Source organism: Mauremys mutica, chromosome 1 (genome assembly GCF_020497125.1).
Source record: "Mauremys mutica isolate MM-2020 ecotype Southern chromosome 1, ASM2049712v1, whole genome shotgun sequence".
Classification (NCBI taxonomy): Eukaryota; Metazoa; Chordata; order Testudines; family Geoemydidae; genus Mauremys; species Mauremys mutica.
In genome coordinates this window covers 273,428,386-273,447,597 of record NC_059072.1, presented here as the reverse complement: position 1 = coordinate 273,447,597, position 19,212 = coordinate 273,428,386, and the positions used below count along the sequence as shown (strand labels likewise).

Below are 19,212 nucleotides of genomic sequence, written 5' to 3'. Positions count from 1 at the left end.
GTCCCCAGAAGTATATTATTCATAGCAAACTCCAGAACTGATTGCTCACTAATTTGCAATTCAGAAATTAGATATGATTAATTATTGGTAACATTCTAGTGTGCATTGTCACATTAGCTTATTCTATCAATCTGAAATTTTACTACTATCTGTAACAAAGCCTGGTGTATAATAGCTGATGCGTTAGCAGAGAAATGTTTCATTTCACCAATAATGTGTTGCTGAAGATGCTTAAGACTTGTTTGCTTACACATAATGGTGGAAAATGCTTCCATAAAAGTTCTCATGGGGCTGAGTGTATACCATCTGGTATGGAATAAGAATGTTCACATCTAAATCTACTAGAGCAGAATATATATTCTTTGTAAGTGTAATACATTTCAAGCCATTCTCCCCAAACCTAAAATAATAAATAGTCATGAGCTGAAACATTTGTAGACTTGGGTGAATTTAGTAAAACAGTCTGCTTTATATATATAAAAATAACTTAAAAAGAATTCTCACCCTCAGGAGAGCTTAACTTGCTGATACTTGAAATATGCCTGTGGGAAGACTTTTTTCTTTTATTCTGATAGGTATTGATATGTGAAAGCTCAGTATAATTCCATATATTTAGAGACATATGATGAATGGATTGTCTTCACCTTGCATGAAAACAGAATGAGAGAATTTAAATGAATAAAAATAAAATGATTCCCCACTTCCCAGTTTTAAAAACATCCCAATTCCCTAATTCTCACTTGGAAAAAGATTTAAATTAAATTACTGTTTTACCTTCTGTCCAATGCAGAATTCAAAGTCAATGCCCTTTTTATCCATTGTAAACAAATATTTCTTCAAAGGAAACAACCCTAAAGATACTATCAAACCTGAATGCTGCTTCTGTATCTCAGCTCCTATGAAGTGCTTCATTGTAAGAGAGACCAGACCAAACCATAGTACTTAGTAGCAGTAGCACATTCTATGCTGATGGTGAATAACTTGTAACGATTCAAGGTACAAAGGACAAATATTTCTAATAGTACAATGGACAAATATTTTAAATCTGTACATTAGGAAGGGTCAATCCCTTGTTCTTCTTCCTGAATATATAGTTCATGAACAGTGGGCAAGAGAACACAGTTCACAGGATTTTGCAGAAATACTCCATGTTTCCATTCTCCAACCTTTGCACAGAATAAGACTTTCCCCAACTAATTTCTTCCACAATGACCAACGAACTTAGTTTATCATAAAATAAAATATCCAGTGTTTCCTCTTTGTGTCTATCTTTCTAGCACTTTGTGGAAGAGTTGTCTTTGTCTTCATTTGTGTGCATTGTACAGCACCTATCATATTGTTAGCACTCTACAAATAATAAATACTAACGCTTACTAAACAAATTGCACAAACCTAGATGATCTGGTTCTAATAAAAATGGCTATGTCATGTACAATTAGAAGATCTTCATTCAGGAAAGATTCATGAATTCTCCATTCAGCAAATATTTGATACTTGGATGTGTTGTGAAAGTAGTGTTTCTAAATTGTTACAGAGGTAAAGCATTCTGCATATAACCCTCCTGACTAACACAGAGGCACTGGCATAAGAGGCATTATTACTAAATACTTCATATTGAGGTTGTCCCTGGATGGCCAATTTAGGGCATCACGGTGCTAGATGTTGTATAAACAGAGTAAATGACAGTCTCTGCCCGTGAGATGCAATGGCTGGCCTGTGTTGGAGCACTGTGGAGTTATACTACTTCACCTGGAGCACTGGTGTGCACTATACCTAATGAAGAATACTTCTTGAAGCATTCACACCCTCTGTTACTCTTATTATGGAGTGCATGTGTACCTCTACATACCTGGCCAGATGCTCTGGTGAGTGGGAATGGAACTGCTGTTCTGCCTCTTTGTGTCTCCTTTAGGGACACAAAGGCATGAGTAGATAGCAGACCAGGCACTCACATGTGGACTGTGACTGTGCCCAGCTACAGCACAAGATAATATATCAGAGACAGAGACTTCTTGAGCCCCACTCCATGCCTTGTTCATCTGTGCATAAGCCAGGTACCAGCTGGTCCTTTGGTTTTCTTGGGTTGCGCTCTCAGAAGATAGAAGCTGCTACGACAACATACCATCATCATGGAAGAAGTCTGGTTCAGCTGTCTGATGATGCAGTAGATGACCAAGAGTGTCCTTCTGAATTTCGCTCTTCTACTTAATACTTTGATGACAACATTTTTTTTGAAGATTTATCTATCATTCTGGTGCCTCTTCTAAAAAAAGCAGGGCTTGGGAAACAGAAAGTGTTATATTTTTAGGGCAAAGCACATACATGTAGTTTGGGATCCCATTGTACCCTAACTCACCATAGGTGCATTTGAAATTCCTAGGTGTAGTTCCTGGTCCACAACTGGGTTCAAATATTTTTTCCCCAAATGCTAAAGAACTGGTGAATAATTCATCTAATTTATAAAAATGAGATGGAGAAATAAACGGCTAGTTATGGCAAATAACTCCTGTGTAGACAAATTGTTAATATTCATCAGTTAAAAAAAATGCCTTGCAAACAATACTTATCTCACGAATGTGCCTTCTGTTTGCCATGTTCTCAGCTTGGAAAGTCACCTATGAATTGATTGGTACTTTGAGCCAAAAATAAGTGTACCGTATATGACTTTAACTTTATAGCACAATCTTCATTTTATGTTGTGCTATAATATGAATAAAAATTGTTTTCTATTCAAGTCACTAGCAATCTATCTAGTAACTTTCTTGGCAGCAAAGACATGACAAATAGGAGTGAAGTAAACACTTATGAAAATAGATTTAGGACTTGAGTTTGAGAATAGCTCATTGACGTGAGTTCTCCATGCTTGGATCATCTTCACTAGTTCATTAACTCATACTTTGTTAGCTCCAATGTGAATATGCAGAGATAAAGCAGACTGAAATTCAGAAAGTAACACTTTTGATGAAAGCATTGTAATAAAACTATCCAGAATTTTATTAAAAGAGTACTGATTTTGAGTGACAATTTTTTACCACACAAGCACTCCATAGGAGTCTGATGCTGCACCCTGAAATCAGTAGTAGTGTCACTACTGACCTCAGTGTAAACAGGATATGAGTTTATGTGCAGAAAGCACTCTAAAGACATTAGGTCAAATAAAAAGCTCAACATAACCAGGTGTCAATACTTCCACCTAAAGTACTGCAGTCATAAATCATTGTAAATATACAGTAAAACCTGGCAAGAGTGACCACTCATGGGAGTTAGCAAAAGCGGCCGCTTGTAAAAGGTGGTCCCTCTTCAAAGGTTTGCACACCAGAAAGCAGTGGTGTTCTGTGGTCTCTGCAAGTAATCACTCGTGACAGGTGATCTCTCTTCACAGGTGATCCCTAAAGCAGGTTTTACTATATTTTTGTAGCCTCATCAGTTATGCTCATAACATAGTTTATTTAAATTTCTAAAGACGTAATTGCACCTGCAATTATTTGCAGGTACAAAATGGAGGCTCTAGTTTTAAAATCTAGACCATTATCCCTAGACAAGTGTTCTAAAGAGATTCCTGGTAATTCCCAGAGGCATCATCCAGAAAAGATAATAGTTCCATGACTATATTTGATTGTAAACCAATCAATATAATCCAGTGCTATGAATTCATTCACGTATTTCTTTTTATAGACAGCTGACATGGCACACTATATGGCTATGCCCACTGAGGGCAAGTAGCTTTCAAAATATCAAATCTAAGAACAGGCTTTTTAATTGCATGGTATACGATGGAACCCAAACTTCCCTACACTACTTCATCTCATCTCTGCATGAGGAGCTTGTACTGCAGTTCTTCTCCTAAAAAGTTATCACAGTTCCTTTATGTCCCCTGAAGCCCCATAGGACATACAGCAATCTGGACCAAGAGTTACTCTTGTGTAACCCATTGTATTACAAGTCCCTCTACAAGTCCAGCCCACAGATGAGGCTTTGTACCACTCATATCTTCAAGCTCTAGAAACTTTTTTCTTTTGTGCTGGAGATCCTCAGTTCAGTCCCTGACGCATTGGCCAAGCTGTCACTCTTGCTTCCCAGTCTGATTAAACCCTGTGTCACTACAGAAAGGATGTTCTCTACAATCTCGTCGATAGTCTTCACAGTAAAGAGTTGCATGTATTTGTTATATCCCTATTATAGAGTTTATTTTAAGACTTGTAAATGTTATTTGGCATCTAGTCGTGTAATCACATTGTTCATAGATTGAGAGGAACTTCTAAAAAATAGAATGAGGAATATCATTTGAAAGTTTGTATTGATTGTTTTAAGGTGAAAATTACCACTCAGCAAGAGATGGCAATTTGATGATAGCCTCAGCAGTCCAGGAGCCAAAGAGGTGTTTTAAAGAGTGGTTATAAATAATACACTAGGAAATGCAGAATAGAGCTCTGATAGTAAAGTGCGAACAAAGGGAGAGATCTTAACCTTGATGTATGTTGTTTAAGACCTTTTCACTTTCCAAATAATGTATGGTGCTGAAATGCAACAGCACAATGGTGGTTTTTCAAGTAATATAGTACTATACCTTGTGTTGGATGGTAAATTCCAGGTGTTCCTCATTCCTGACTCCTAATAGCATTCTTCAACCTAATTCCACTTCTCACTTTCTCTTGAAGAGCTGGTGGTAGAATATAGTAGTATATTATTTTTACCAAAACCAGAATTACCTTAGCCCAGGGGTTGGCAACCTCTGGCACGCGGCTCACCAGGGTAAGCACCCTGGAGGGCCAGGCCAGTTTGTTTACCTGCCGCGTTGGCAGGTTCGGCCGATCCTGGCTCCCACTGCCCTCGGTCACTGTCCCAGGCCAATGAGGGTGATGGGAAGCCGCAGCCAGCACATCCTTCGCCTGCACCATTTCCCGCAGCCCCCATTGGCCTGGGATGGCAAACCACGGCCAGTGGGAGCTGTGATCGGCCAAACCTGCTGATGCAACAGGTAAACAAACTGTCCCGGCCCACAAGGGTGCTTACCCTGGCAAGCCGCATGCCAAAGGTTGCCGACCCCTGCCTTAGCCCTACTTTTCAATATAGTACATTTAAAGAGATAGTGATGGGTATTTTCAGTTATGTCTACTATGTAAGAGGGTCCTGATCTTCTATTACCTGGGTGCCAGGTGGTAGATAATAGATTATGTGTATGTAAGTGCATGGGTGCAGGGGCCACCTGAAAACCAAATCCTGAGGATAGTCAAGCCAGTGAAACAGGGCCTGGAGTAAACATCTCTTTGACTCTACATGGCTGGATTCCAAAGAACTGCTAAAAAGGGATAGGGAGCTCATGATGGGCCTGTACAGCTCATCAAAGTCCACTGTCATCTCTGCTGAGAAATTGCAGCTTTAGAACTGAATAGTCCATGGGGTGAGAGTGAGTGAAAGACTGGTGTGTGTGTGTGGGGGGGGCATTCTGAATCCCTCAAATACATTTTCTTTCTGGACTGATGTTTACAGTGCATCCTGGAGGCTTTGCTACACTGAAAACATTTTTGACAATGGGAAGTTCTGTTCCAAGATGTCAGATGTTTCTGGTATGTCTAAGGTCTTGCTTGATCCCTTCATTGTCCAACAGGATTCAGTAAGCCATAGAAACTAAACACCTGGCACATCAGAGGAACCATTGGGAGTAAAAGGGGTATAATGAGAGGAAGGAGTTAGTGCAGAACATCACATTTACTGATGTCACCACTAGACCTCTCACTTCAAGAAATAAATAAATGCTTCAATTAAATTGTTTTACTGCCAATTTTTCATTGGGTATTAAGGCAGAGATGATCTCAACAAAAACAACAGAGAAAAATCTTTTATTTTGAAAAGAGCCTGATATATCATCATTATCATGGTCAACACTTTTTCCTCCCAATTAATATCAATGTAGATTAACAGGGTCTGTGAAAATATTCCCATCTACTGAGTGCATGGCAGCTGCATAGTCAGTCTCTAGTACAATGCAATGTATTGCTTTGCAAAGTATCTCTAGATAGACAGGTTTTTTTTAAGCATGCTGTCCACTTTCCTCAGTTATATGAATCTGTCTCACAATACAGATCTGACAGTTATTAACATCAATATGACAGGACAGTAAAGTGTTAATTTAAAATTAAAGGGAAATTGCTTTACTGAAAATGTTATATTATAGTATAACATTAAGTGTTGTTCTGGTAATTTATTCTGCCTTTATTAGGCTCATTTCCTATTTGATCTTAGATTATAAAGGACGATAAAAAGTCGATAAAGTAAATAATACAATAGGAATTCACTATAATTGAGCATTCAATCTCAGAATCCATATCTGTCTTATAAAAATAAATCAATTTAAAAGGTTAATTTTCATAGCTAAATTAACAATAAGTAAGTTTCCTATAGAGATTTTCAGAGAACACAAAGATAATCCTAGTAGTTAGGTACATTACTATGAGATTTAACATTTTAATCTCATGAGTTTCTGAAGATTAGATTCACCACTGATTAATGATATTCAGTCTCACTTTTCTTTTCAGATTTAACTACAATGCCAGATAGCATTCATATATCTACAGAGTTCTGAGTTTTGTGATACCTAAGTAGGGTCAAATTCTGCTTCCTGTTTTCTTGATGAAAATCCAGAGTAACTCCATGGCCCATAATTTTGAGAAATTATCTATCTATCTAAAATGATATGTTTATAACAGTAAAGAGAACATTTATTTCCAGGGGAGATTTTATTGTCTTTAAACAGTATTGTTATAGTGGAGAAAAGTAAAGTGGGAAAGAGAAGAAACTAACCTGCATTGTTTCAGTCTGCTAAAAACCAGGAAGTGCCAAGCTGCCCAACAAAAATCAGGGAAATATTAGCCTCTATTTTCAAGTGTCCCTAATTACTTGTGAAAGAGGCTTCATTCTTTCCATCAGACATCAGGTTTGCTTGAGCTACTGCTAAGTAATTGGGTATTAGAGAGACAAGGTGGGAGAAGCAATATCTTTTATTGGACCAGCTGCTGTTGGTGAGAGACACAAGCTTTTGAGAAGGTATTCAAAGGGTCAAAGCTAAATGCAAGATGGAACAGATTGTTTAGTGTAAGTAGTTAGCATATATTCTAAGGAACAATTCAAGGTAGAGCGATCCTGAGACCAACACAGCTACAACTACACTGCATACTGCTAAGTAAAGTGAGATCATGTCGTCATTGCTTTACATGTAAATTTGTATGTGCATATCCATATATAATCATTTTAAAATCATCCCTCTCTAACCTAGTATTAAAAGCAGTGCAGTTTCCATATTTGTTACTGCTAGCTGCTTACTTCCAGGCAAGCCAGCAGTAGTCTTGACATTATAGATTGTGCTCGTGACAGCCAACTTCTGTGACACTAGTGCACCATTCATTTTCTTTAAAAGTGCCTGATAGATTTCTGTTCATACCCATCCAAATGTTTGGCCCTTGGGCTATGCCTGCTCTAGCATGTATAAATATGTATATGTTCAAGTTATACATATATTTAAAAATATGGTTAACATGATACACATTGTTTCTTTCCATATTCAGACAAAGTTGCTTCAGTTTTCATCAAAATGACCAAAAACATTTGGGAGAACATTCTATCGGACCTCATGAGGAGGCATGCCAAATTTGCCTACCATTTTCAGATGTCAATAGCCTCCCTGGATTAAATTATCATAAATACGTACTTTGAACTGTTCAAAATAGTCCAATTTACAGGATACTAATCAATACATAGGCATTTCAGAGAATCATAGAGGATTTAATCAGAAGAAGAAGAAAAAGACTTGAGGAAATAGAAATAGGTAAGGCAAGCAATCCACAGAAGACCTGAAACATATATTTTCTTTTTATCTTTTAAAACCTGAAATATATACAATACAGTTATGGCCTTTAAAATTTTGCCAGTTCCATTATATAATCAAAATGATTTGCCATTAGATAATCTCAGTATTTGTAACTTCAAGCAATTGAGTATAGTAAATATAGGGAAATATAAAGGATCACTGCAGATAATGAGGATACCTATAGAGGTATAGCATGTGGAATGACAAAGCACTGGGAAAATGATGGTCAGTGAACCATGAAGAATTGGCAGTGGTTGCACTAAATGACATCATGTGTTTTTCATCTCAAATATAAGTTTTTGTTCTAATCAGCCAACTTATATCATTGACACATCATCATAAAGAATGTGTCTACAAAATGCAAAATGATTTTAAAAGGCAAAAAACAAACAAACAAAAAAACCCAACCAATTACATTAGAAGCCTCAAGGGTTACTGTTCCTACCATGCAGAGGAAATGAGTCAAGATTTTTAAAAATTGGTATATTAAGAACAGACAAAAAAAACTAGAGGACAGCTAATGGAAGTAGAATATATTAGTAAAGCTCGGTAGAAACAAAAATTACCTAAGAGTGTAAAAGGCATACCAGGGGACACAATATTTAACATGCTATTTTACATTCTTTCCATGTGTTCAAGTTTAGCCTATTTTATTTCATAACTTCAGGTTCTTTTTTTTTTTTTTCTTATACTCTTCCCTGTCTCCAGCAACCTTCATAAAACTAATGAGTTGGCACTGAACAGTTAGCAAATATTTGGAACAATGAGCTGTACATGCTGCTTTTCTAAATGTATAATATAAATTAATTACAGGTACTTCTTATCCAAAGTTAATATGAAATTCTGAAATTTCTGATATTATTAGGTTTCCTTTTCAATGAACAGCAAATAATCTTCTTTAGTCCTAAACATTCAAAGATTAGCGGCATCCAACCTTGTTTATGTTTCAAAAGGATTTTTATATAAAATAATAAACAAACAGAAAACTTTGTTAGGAAACTTTTAAAAGTTGAAAATGTGTAGCTACTTCTGTGAAATATATAATAATTTCCACAGAATCATTCCTCTACCTTAAAAAAACCTCAAAGCTCTGTGAAGTGAAAATCTGTTAACAGACATAGCCACTTTAGTTGTTCCATGTATTCCTTCTTTAATTTTACCACATGCAAGGGTGAGGGAGTTGTTTCCCTATACCTCAAGGGCTCCCTTCTTCTGACAAGTATTGGCCTGGAGCGGCGAACTGCGGCTAGTGGGAGCCATGATCGGCTGAACCTGCAGACGCGGCAGGTAAACAAACCATCCCGGCCTGCCAGGGGGCTTACCCTGGCAGGCCGCATTCCAAAGGTTGCCGATCCCTGTTCTAAAACTTGAATACTGTGTGCAGATGTGGTCAACACACCTCAAAAAAAAAAAAAAGATATATTGTAATTGGAAAAGGTTCAGAAAAGAGCAACAAAATGATTAGGGGTCTGGAACGGCTGCCATATGAGGAGAGATGAATAAGACTGGGAATTTTCAGCTTGGAAAAGTGAACACTAAGGATGGATATGATAAAGGTCTGTAAAATCATGACTGGTGTGGAGAACATAAATGTTATTTACTCCTCATAACACAAGAACTAGGGGTTAACAATTTAAATTAATAGGCAGCATGCTTAAAACAAACAAAAGAAAGTATTTCTGCACACAATGCACAATAAACCTGTGGAATTTTTTGCCAGAAGATATTGTAAAGGTCAAGATTATAATAAGGTTCAAAAAAGAACTAGATGAATTCATAGAGGATAGGTCCATCAATGGCTATTTGCCAATATGGGCAAGGATGGTGTCCCTAGCCTCTGTTTGCCAGAAGCTGGGAATGGATGGGGATGAATCACTTGATAAGAGAAGAGGAAAAAAAGAGGATAAGTACTTAGAAATGTACTTTAGCCAATTCAGAGGAGGAGGGATTCCCAGCCAGCAAACCAGGTTCTGGAAAATATTAACCTGATCCCGAATAAGTATTAAATAATGCACGAGGTAATATGTTAACATTTTATTGTAACTTTGCCTTGAGAGTTTATTAAAAAAAAAGCAGCTAAAGTTCTGTGGTTGTTAATTCAGATAAGAAAGATTACTGCTCAATTACACTGGGTGACATTGATTAGTTGGCTTTAATGACTAGAAAAATGAGTCCTCGGACAACTCTTTGCAAGGTAAATTAAAGAATACTGGCAACATGGGTATGGCTATAAAGTTACAGAAAATAGTTCTGTCTAGATTAAACTAAGCTGTGAAGGACTCCCTTGACTAGATATATTTTGCAATCAAGACTTTATGTAATTATGCCTGGAACAAAACCATGGAAGTAGAATGGCAACAGGGAAGTCCATTGGAATTAATACCGGTAGCTTGAAAACAGTAGCTCATAATTATCTTCATAATTAGTAGATTTTTAGGCCTATTGAAGCCAATGTGACTTTTACAATTTACTTCACTAGGGCCAGGATTTCATCCTAAATATCTAAGAGCATAAAAATGGTCATATTGAGTCAGACCAATGGTTCATCTAGCTCAGTATCCTGTGTTCTGTTGGTGGCCAGTGCCAGATGCTTCAGAGGGAATGAACAGAACAGGGCAATTATCCATCTTCTCTCATCTGGTCCCAGCTTCTGGCATTTGGAGTTTTAGGGGCACCCAGAGCATGGAGCTGCTTCCCTGACCATCTTGGCTAATAGGCATTGATGGACCATGAACTTATCTAATCCTTTTGTAAGCCCAATTATACTTTTGGCCTTCACAACATCCCCTGGCAATGAGTTTCACAGGTTAATTGTGCATTGTTTGAAGAGGTACTTCCTTATGCTTGGTTTAAACCTGCTTTCTACTAATTTCATTGGATGTTCAAGGTATGGGAATACCATGTATTTATATAGTGACATTATGATATTACCATGTATTATCTATCCCTTCCCTAATGGTTCGTAACCTTCTGTTAGCTTTTTTGACTGTTGCTGTACATTGAGTAGCTGTTCTTAGGGAAATGATCCATGATGATTCCAAGATCTCTTCCTTGAGTGATAACAGTTAATTTAGACCCCCATCCTTTTGTATGTATAGATAGCATTATCTTTTTCCAATGTGTATTAATTTCCATTTATCAACATTGAATTTCATTTGTCATTTTGCTGCCTAATCACCCACTTTTGTCAAATCCCTTTGTAATTCCTAACAGTCTAATTTGGACTTAACTTTTGTGAGTAATTATAAGTTGTTTGCAAACTTTGCCACCTCACTTTTTACACCCTTTTCTGTATCACTTATGAATATGTTGAACATTTTGAAAACTGATCACTTATTCCTACCCTTTGTTTCAAGTCTTTTAACCAGATACTTATCCATTAGAGGACCACTTAACCCATGACTGCTTACTTTGCTTAAGAGCCTTTGGGGAGGGACCTTCTCAAATGTTCTGAAAATCCTATATATCCACTAGTGCAGTGTTTCTCAAACTGGGGTCGCTGCTTGTGTAGGGAAAGCCCCTGGTGGGCCAGGCCAGTTTGTTTACCTGCCCCGTCCACAGGTCCAACCGATCGCGGCTCCCACTGGCTGCGGTTTGCTGCTCCAAGACAATGGGAGCTGCTAGAAGTGGCGTGGGCCGAAGGACTTACTGGCCGCCACTTCCAGCAGCCTCCATTGTCTTGGAGCCACGAACCGTGGCTAGTGGGAGCCGCGATTGGCCAAACCTGCGGACGGGGCAAGTAAACAAACCGGCCTGGCCTGCCAGGGGCTTTCCCTACACAAGCAGCGACCCCAGTTTGAGAAACACTGCACTAGGTAACCCTTGTCCTCAGCGAATTCTACTAGATTTACTCTAGAACATGAGTGAGTGAAACAAATGGGCCAGATTCTCAGCTAATGTAAATTAGCGTAACTTCATTAAAGCATTATGGTGCTCTTTTTCTTCTAGCAGAAACAAAATTGCTAGTGATATCCCTGCAGTTATTGAATCTTTTCTCATAAATATGAATACTTGTTTTAAGAAAAATACTTAAATAAGGTTTCAATTTTGACATCTGGAATACATAAGGAAATAAAAAGCCATAAAACAAATACTGTCCAAAATTAAGACATTATATAGGGCAGGGATCGGCAACCTTTGACACGTGGCTCACCAGGGTAAGCACCCTGGCGGGCCTGGCCAGTTTGTTTACCTGCTGCATCCACAGGTTTGGCCGATCGTGGTTCCAATTGACTGCGGTTCACCGTCTCAGGCCAATGGGGGCAGTGGGAAGTGGCAGCCAGCACATCCCTCAGCCGGTGCCATTTCCTGCAGCCCCCTTTGCCCTGGAGCGGGGAACCGCAGCAAGTGGGAGCCGTGATTGGCCAAACCTGCAGATGTGGCAGGTATACAAACTATCCCATCTCACCAGGGTGCTTACCATGGCGAGCCGCGTGCCAAAGGTTGTCGATCCCTGATATAGGGGCATATTATTTAATTTCTGTGCTTCTTTATTTAGGTTAATCTTAGATCAGTGGTTCTCAAACTATGGTCCACGAACCAGCCTGTGGTCCATGAGCTCTATTCATGTGGTCCATGGATAGCTCCTGGGTGGCCGCACATGAGAGAATGAAGGGCCAACCACCCGCCTCATTAGTGGAGCTGTGCATGTGTGACTACATTAATTAGGTGCTTGGACCCTGGAGAAGACATACATGTAAGGTGAAGTTGTGGCCTTGGGGGGAATAGGAGGTAGGTGGGAGGGGGAAATGGGGTGAGAAGAGGGGGTGGGGGTATTTGGGATATTCAGGGCTGCAGTGGCCGTAGAAAGGGATGACTTTCCCAAGCTCCAGGACTGCGGCTGCCAGAGAGAGACACCCCCCTCTTTTCCAGCCCCAGCTTGGGGACTGCTGCGATGGGGGAGAGAGGGAGAGACCCTCCCTCCTTTCCAGCCCCAGCTCAGGGGCATCCACCGTGGAGGAGAAAGAGCACATCCATCACATTAGAAAGGTAAAACTACTGATATTAAAATATGAGTTGTGTGCTTTTATTTGTAGAACAAAAAAGTTTATTATTGTTTTTTTTATATATAGCTTTTATATATCCAAAGTGCTTTACAATAGTTAGTAATGGTACAAACAACATTTGGAAAGATCATTAAGTGGTCCGTTGAGACCCTCAGCAATTTTCAAGTGGTCTGCAAAAAAAAATAAGTTTGAGAACCACTGTCTTAGAGGAAACATCAAATGAAATTTCAGCTTTTAATTGATTATACATTGACTTTATTACTTCTAAATAGAAAAAAATGCTAAATACATTTAACATTCTCATCTGTTATATTATTATTTTTCATATATCATTAGGAAAATGATAAATCTAGACTTTGTAATAAATATTTGGTTATTTTTCAGAAAACACACACACACATATATAGATATAGATATAATATAAACAGTGAGGTGGCAAAGTTTGCAGATTATACTAAACTACTCAAGATAGTTAAGACCAAAGCAGATTGTGAAGAACTTCAAAAAGATCTCACAAAACTAAGTGATTGGGCAACAAAATGGCAAATGAAATTTAATGTGGATAAATGTAAAGTAATGCACATTGGAAAAAATAACCCCAACTATACATACAATATGATGGGGGCTAATTTAGCTACAACGAGTCAGGAAAAAGATCTTGGAGACATCGTGGATAGTTCTCTGAAGATGTCCACGCAGTGTGCAGAGGCGGTCAAAAAAGCCAGCAGGATGTTAGGAATCAGTAAAAAGGAGATAGAGAATAAGACTGAGAATATATTATTGCCCTTATATAAATCGATGGTACGCCCACATCTTGAATACTGTGTACAGATGTGGTCTCCTCACCTCAAAAAAGATGTTCTAGGACTAGAAAAGGTTCAGAAAAGGGCAACTAAAATGATTAGGGGTTTGGAGAGGGTCCCATATGAGGAAAGATTAAAGAGGCTAGGACTCTTCAGCTTGGAAAAGAGGAGACTAAGGGAGGATATGATAGAGGTATATAAAATCATGAGTGATGTTGAGAAAGTGGATAAGGAAAAGTTACTTACTTATTCCTATAATACAAGAACTAGGGGTCACCAAATGAAATTAATAGGCAGGTTTAAAACAAATAAAAGGAAGTTCTTCTTCACGCAGCACACAGTCAACTTGTGGAACTCCTTACCTGAGGAGGTTGTGAAGGCTAGGACTATAGCAGTGTTTAAAAGAGAACTGGATAAATGCATGGAGATTAAGTCCATAAATGGCTATTAGCCAGGATGGGTAAAGAATGGTGTCCCTAGCCTCTGTTCATCAGAGGATGGAGATGGATGGCAGGAGAGAGATCACTTGATCATTGCCTGTTAGGTTCACTCCCTCTGGGGCACCTGGCATTGGCCACTGTCGGTAGACAGATACTGGGCTAGATGGACCTTTGGCCTGACCCGGTACGGCCGTTCTTATGTTCTTATACAGAGCCTAAATTCCTTGAAGTCAATAGCAATTTTGGATGTGAAAGAAATACAAGATTGCAACCTTAAATGGTTGAATCTAAAGCTCATCCTAGATCAGCCTCAGTCCCAAAACATACTTTAAATCTAATCCAGATACATTTGAACATGTCAAGGATTGGATTTGAGATAGTATGTTTATTTCTAATGAAAATATAACAAATCCAGTGTGACCAAATTGTCCTGCTGACCCCAATCTAAACCCCATAGGAGATCATAGGATCACAGAAATGGAAGTCTCACATGGACCTCGAAGTCATCGAATCCAGCCCCCGGCACTAACAAAGTAAACCGACTATCCCTGACAAGTGTTTGTCCAACCTGTTATTAAAAACTTCCAATGATGGGGATTCCACAAAATAGAAGTCTGTTCCAGATCTTAACTACTCTTATAGTAAGATAGGTTTTTTTAAAAATATCTACCCAAAAACTCCATTGCTGCAGAGCAAGACCATTATTTCTTGTCCTACTGAATCTAAATAATATTTTCTCAAAATTAAACATGCTCAGTTATTTTAACCTTTCCTGATGGGTCAGAGTGTATAAACCTTTTATAATTTGTGTTGTTCTGCTCTGGACTCACTTAAATTTGTCCAAATCTTTCTTAAGTGTGGTTCCCAGAATTGGACACAGTACTCAAGCTGAGGACTTACCAGTGCCAAGTAGAGTAGGACTATTACCTCCTGTGTCTTACATACAACACTGTTGTTTACACACTCCAGAATGATATTAGCCTTTTTTTTGTAGCTGGATCACATTGTTGGCACATATTCAGTTTGTGATCTACTATAATACTCAGATCCTTTTCAACAGTAGTACTACTTGGGCAGTTATTCCCCATTTTGTATTTGTGTATTTGATTTTTCCCTACTCAACAAAGTACTTCACTGTTATCTTTACTGACTTTAATCTGTTGATTTTGGACCAGTTCTCCAATTTATGAAGGTTCTTTTGAATTCCAATCCCGTCCTTCAAAGTGCTTGCCACCCCTCCTGGCTTGGTATCATCTGCATATTTATAAGCATATACTCCACTCCATTATCCAAGTCATTAATGAAAATATTGACTAGTACTGAATGAAGGACTTATCCCTGTGTAGCACCACTAGATTTGTCCTTCAGTTTGATAGCTCACCACTGATAACTGCTCTTTCAGTAGGGTCTTTCAACCAGATGTGCACCCACCTGATAGTGATTTCATCTAGACCACATTTACCTAGTTTGCTTATAGGAATGTCATTTGGGAATGAGTCAAAAGCTTTACTAAAATCAAGATCTGTCATATCTATTACTCCGCCCCCATCTCGTAGGCCTGTAATCCTGTCAAAGTTGTTTTGCCATGATTTGTTCTTGACAAATCTATGCTAACTATTTCTTATAACTCTATCATTCCCCAGTAGCTTACAAATTGATTGTTTAATAATTTGTTCCAGTATCTTTCCAGATATTGAAGATAAGCTGCCTGATCTATAATACCAGGCCTCTTTGTTCCCCTTTTTAAAGATAGGTACTATGTTTGTACTTCTCCAGTCCTCTGGACCTCATCTGTCCCCAGTTAGTTCTCAAAGATAGTTGCTAATTGTTCTGAGATTGCTTCAGTTAGTTCCTTAAGTCCTCCAGAATGAATTTCATCAGACATTGCCGATTTGAACACATCTAACTTATATAACTATTCTGTAACCTGTTCTTTCTCTGTTTTGGCTTGTATTCCTCCCCCCTTGTTAATGTTAATTGTGTTGATTTTCTGGTAACCATTAACCTTTTTTGAGAAGACATTACACGTCTCAGCTTTCTTGATGTTATCAATTTTTAGTTCTTCTTCCCTGCTAAGTAGAGGGCCTAGACATTCCTTCATCTTTCTCTTGCTCCTAATGTATTTAAAGAACCTCTTGTTATTGTCTTTTATGTCCCTTGCTAGGTGTAACCCATTTTGTTCCTTAGCCTTTCTGACTTTGCTCGTGCTATACTTTTATCCATGTTTTCACTTTTTATAGGAATTTTTTTTTGATGTTCAGGACACTAAATAGCTCTGGATGGAGCCATAATGGGATCTCCTTATCCATGCTGTCTTTCCTTTGAATCAAGCTAGTTTGCAGTTGTGCCTTTTAATATGGTCCCCTTAAGAACCTGCCAGCTAGTCTATTTTTTTCCTTTTTCCCATGTGACCTTACCTACCATTTCTCTGAGTTTGTTAGTCGGCTTTTTCTAAATAATTGGGCCCTTATCCTTACCTAAGAGAAAGATTGAAACCACCACCTGTTCCCCCAACTCCTTCACTCTCGTTCCCAGAGTCCTGTGGTCACTGTTGATCTGATCGAGGTTATATGTGGCAGTATAATTAGTGCCCACGTGGATGAGCTGCCTGGGATAGTGGTCAGAAGAAAGGATGACCCACAACAACCTTTATGTAATGTCTTAGATGCAGACTCCTGGCAAGCTATACATCTTCCAGGATGTCATATCAGATTATCACATGGAGGCTTCTGTCCCCCTCTGAAGAGAGTCCCCGACCATCATCACCCTAGTCTCCTCTTCATGGGCACAGTGGCCATGAACCTCCCAGCTTTGGGAGCATGCGAATCCTCTTTCTTGGCAATTGGAGTCTGCTCCTCAACTCCTGATGCTATTACAGCATATTGTATCATACTAAGCTCATGAATAACACTGATAAATTCAGTCTTCATTCCAAAAGGAAGGTTTGAACCCAGACTGGGGACTACTCAGTATGTTATTGGTTTCAAGTGCATTTTGAATTCACTAGTCACTACCTTTTCTATAACCATCCTCAAAATAGAGATTGGAAGTGTATGATATTTTAAGAGAACACCAGCACAGAGAGATGGTTTAATAACCAGATATCTAACTACTCATATACAAATTGTCAGCATGTTCTCCTTGCTTAGCAAATGAGCTGATAAAATCTGTCAGTAATAGCACCCCAACTATACCACTTGAATTAAGCAACCATGGTGGATAAGGCTCAGCGGTCTTGCAGAAAACCAGGAAGACAATAGATATTTTTTCAAAAACTAAATCAAAACCCATTTGAAAGTTCTTGAAATCCAAAGAATAAAAGGAGCCAACACAGAGATATTCTCATCTCCTAAAAAGGTAGCAAACTTGTCCTAGTGGGCATCTGAAGGAATAGGGACAAGGCAGTCATGGATTAAGCAGACTGTGCACTACTCTAAAGTTGGATGGTTTCCCACCATCTCCCAGGCAAAAGACAAATGACATATATCCTTAGTCACAGCTCATTGGTGCAGCTGCATATCCTTTTTTATAGAGACAAGGATCAGACTCCAAGCATCTACTGTATGCACAACAATGTCAGTTATATTATGCTCCATTTTTTAAATGATAGACAACTCTTATATTTGCTTTTTCCATTATTTTTTCACCTTTTTTGGCAGGGACAATAACTGGAGATATAGTTAATGATGCTGTTGCCATTGGGACACTGCCACTTTCAATGGAAAAAAAAAAGATAAAATCGGAGTAAAATAAAAAATACTTTCAAACCGATCATGTGTACCATTCACAGCTGTCAGTGAGAGATTAGCTCTTCCAGAGAAAGGCTCAATGAAGGGCACCTGCTACAGAGCCCCAAGCTGTGTTTCAAAGGTACATATTCCAGTGTGCATATGCGGAAGAGGGAAGGGGGGCAAAGCAGAGTTATACTGAATAGTCTGGCATGATCAGTGGAGCACTAACAAGCACTTCCAAAAGTTCCCTTAATTAATTACCATTTGTGCAGCTACATGGAGACAGGCTACAGTGCCCCGCTAATATTTTGACCTACAGCCACGACTTCATTTGCTCAAGCCAAGAATTTAACTTGTGCTACCTGTAAGCTGGCAAGTAGAATACAGTACCTCATATTTAGAGACATTGAAATACCTTGAATGACTTTTGGCATACTCCTAATAGAAATTAACGGATCACCACCTGGAGAGTCATGAAAAGAGTAACCAAGATTAGGGCTATACTTTAAATCAATGGTACTCAACTTTAAATAGTTTGGAGAGTCTGTATAGGTAGTTTTCAAATGAATAGAAGGAGAGCCTCTACTGATAGCATAACATAGATGAAATATTTGCATTGTGATACCATCGACCTATTGTGGCTCATCGACACAATATGACAGCACTTAACATCATGATTTGTCACCTACCTGGCAGGTAAGGAATTTTACTTTTCTGTTCATGGATGTCAGAAATAAAGTTGCCTCAGATGTATTAGGCAATGTAGAAGCTCTCCCATGATCTCCACTCTGCTTACTGTGCCCAAGATTCTGGAGGACTCTGATCAGACCTGCAGTGCAAGAGCCTCATTATAGCTCATTGCATATATCAGGCACATGAGATATGGGTACAGTCCCCTTTCTGTAAGCTGCCAAACATAATTAGGTACATACACATTAGGAATGCAAATAAGTGCAACACTGGAAAAAAACAAATTAGAACACCAAGAATTTGTCCATGATGGTATCCTGCCTCTTGACACTTTCTATGCTAGGGAATTTTCACTTTTTTAAAAAAGCATAAATATATAGCATCAGAGAAATTCTGGATGACTCTAGTTAGCGATCTGTTTGTTCTCTGAAACATGAGTACTGATTTTTTAATAATCTGGCTTCTTTCCTTATGCAGCTGTGCTAGTCTTATTATACTCATTCAATCTTTTTTTTTTTAATTCAGAAATGGAAGGAATAGTGAAATCAGTGGCAGCTGGCACATGATGTGGAAAGTGGCTATAGGGTTAGGTTTAAGTGCCGTGGAAGGAAGGGAGAGGAGTAGACAGCATCCTTGTGAGTAGAAAAAGCAGAAGGAGTTATTGTAGGGCTTTGAAGA

At 38.6% G+C, this 19,212-nt stretch overlaps 1 long non-coding RNA gene across 1 annotated transcript; it reads right to left on the bottom strand.

The window, feature by feature from the left end:
- Nucleotides 1–2,078: 2,078 nt before the first annotated feature.
- LOC123369712 lies at nt 2,079–18,668 on the bottom strand. Its single transcript, XR_006579126.1, has 4 exons — nt 18,534–18,668; nt 4,568–4,660; nt 2,357–2,452; nt 2,079–2,278 (listed from the first exon to the last, which is right to left on the bottom strand). It is a non-coding gene; the product is annotated as an uncharacterized LOC123369712 (long non-coding RNA).
- Between the last annotated feature and the right edge of the window lie 544 nt (nt 18,669–19,212).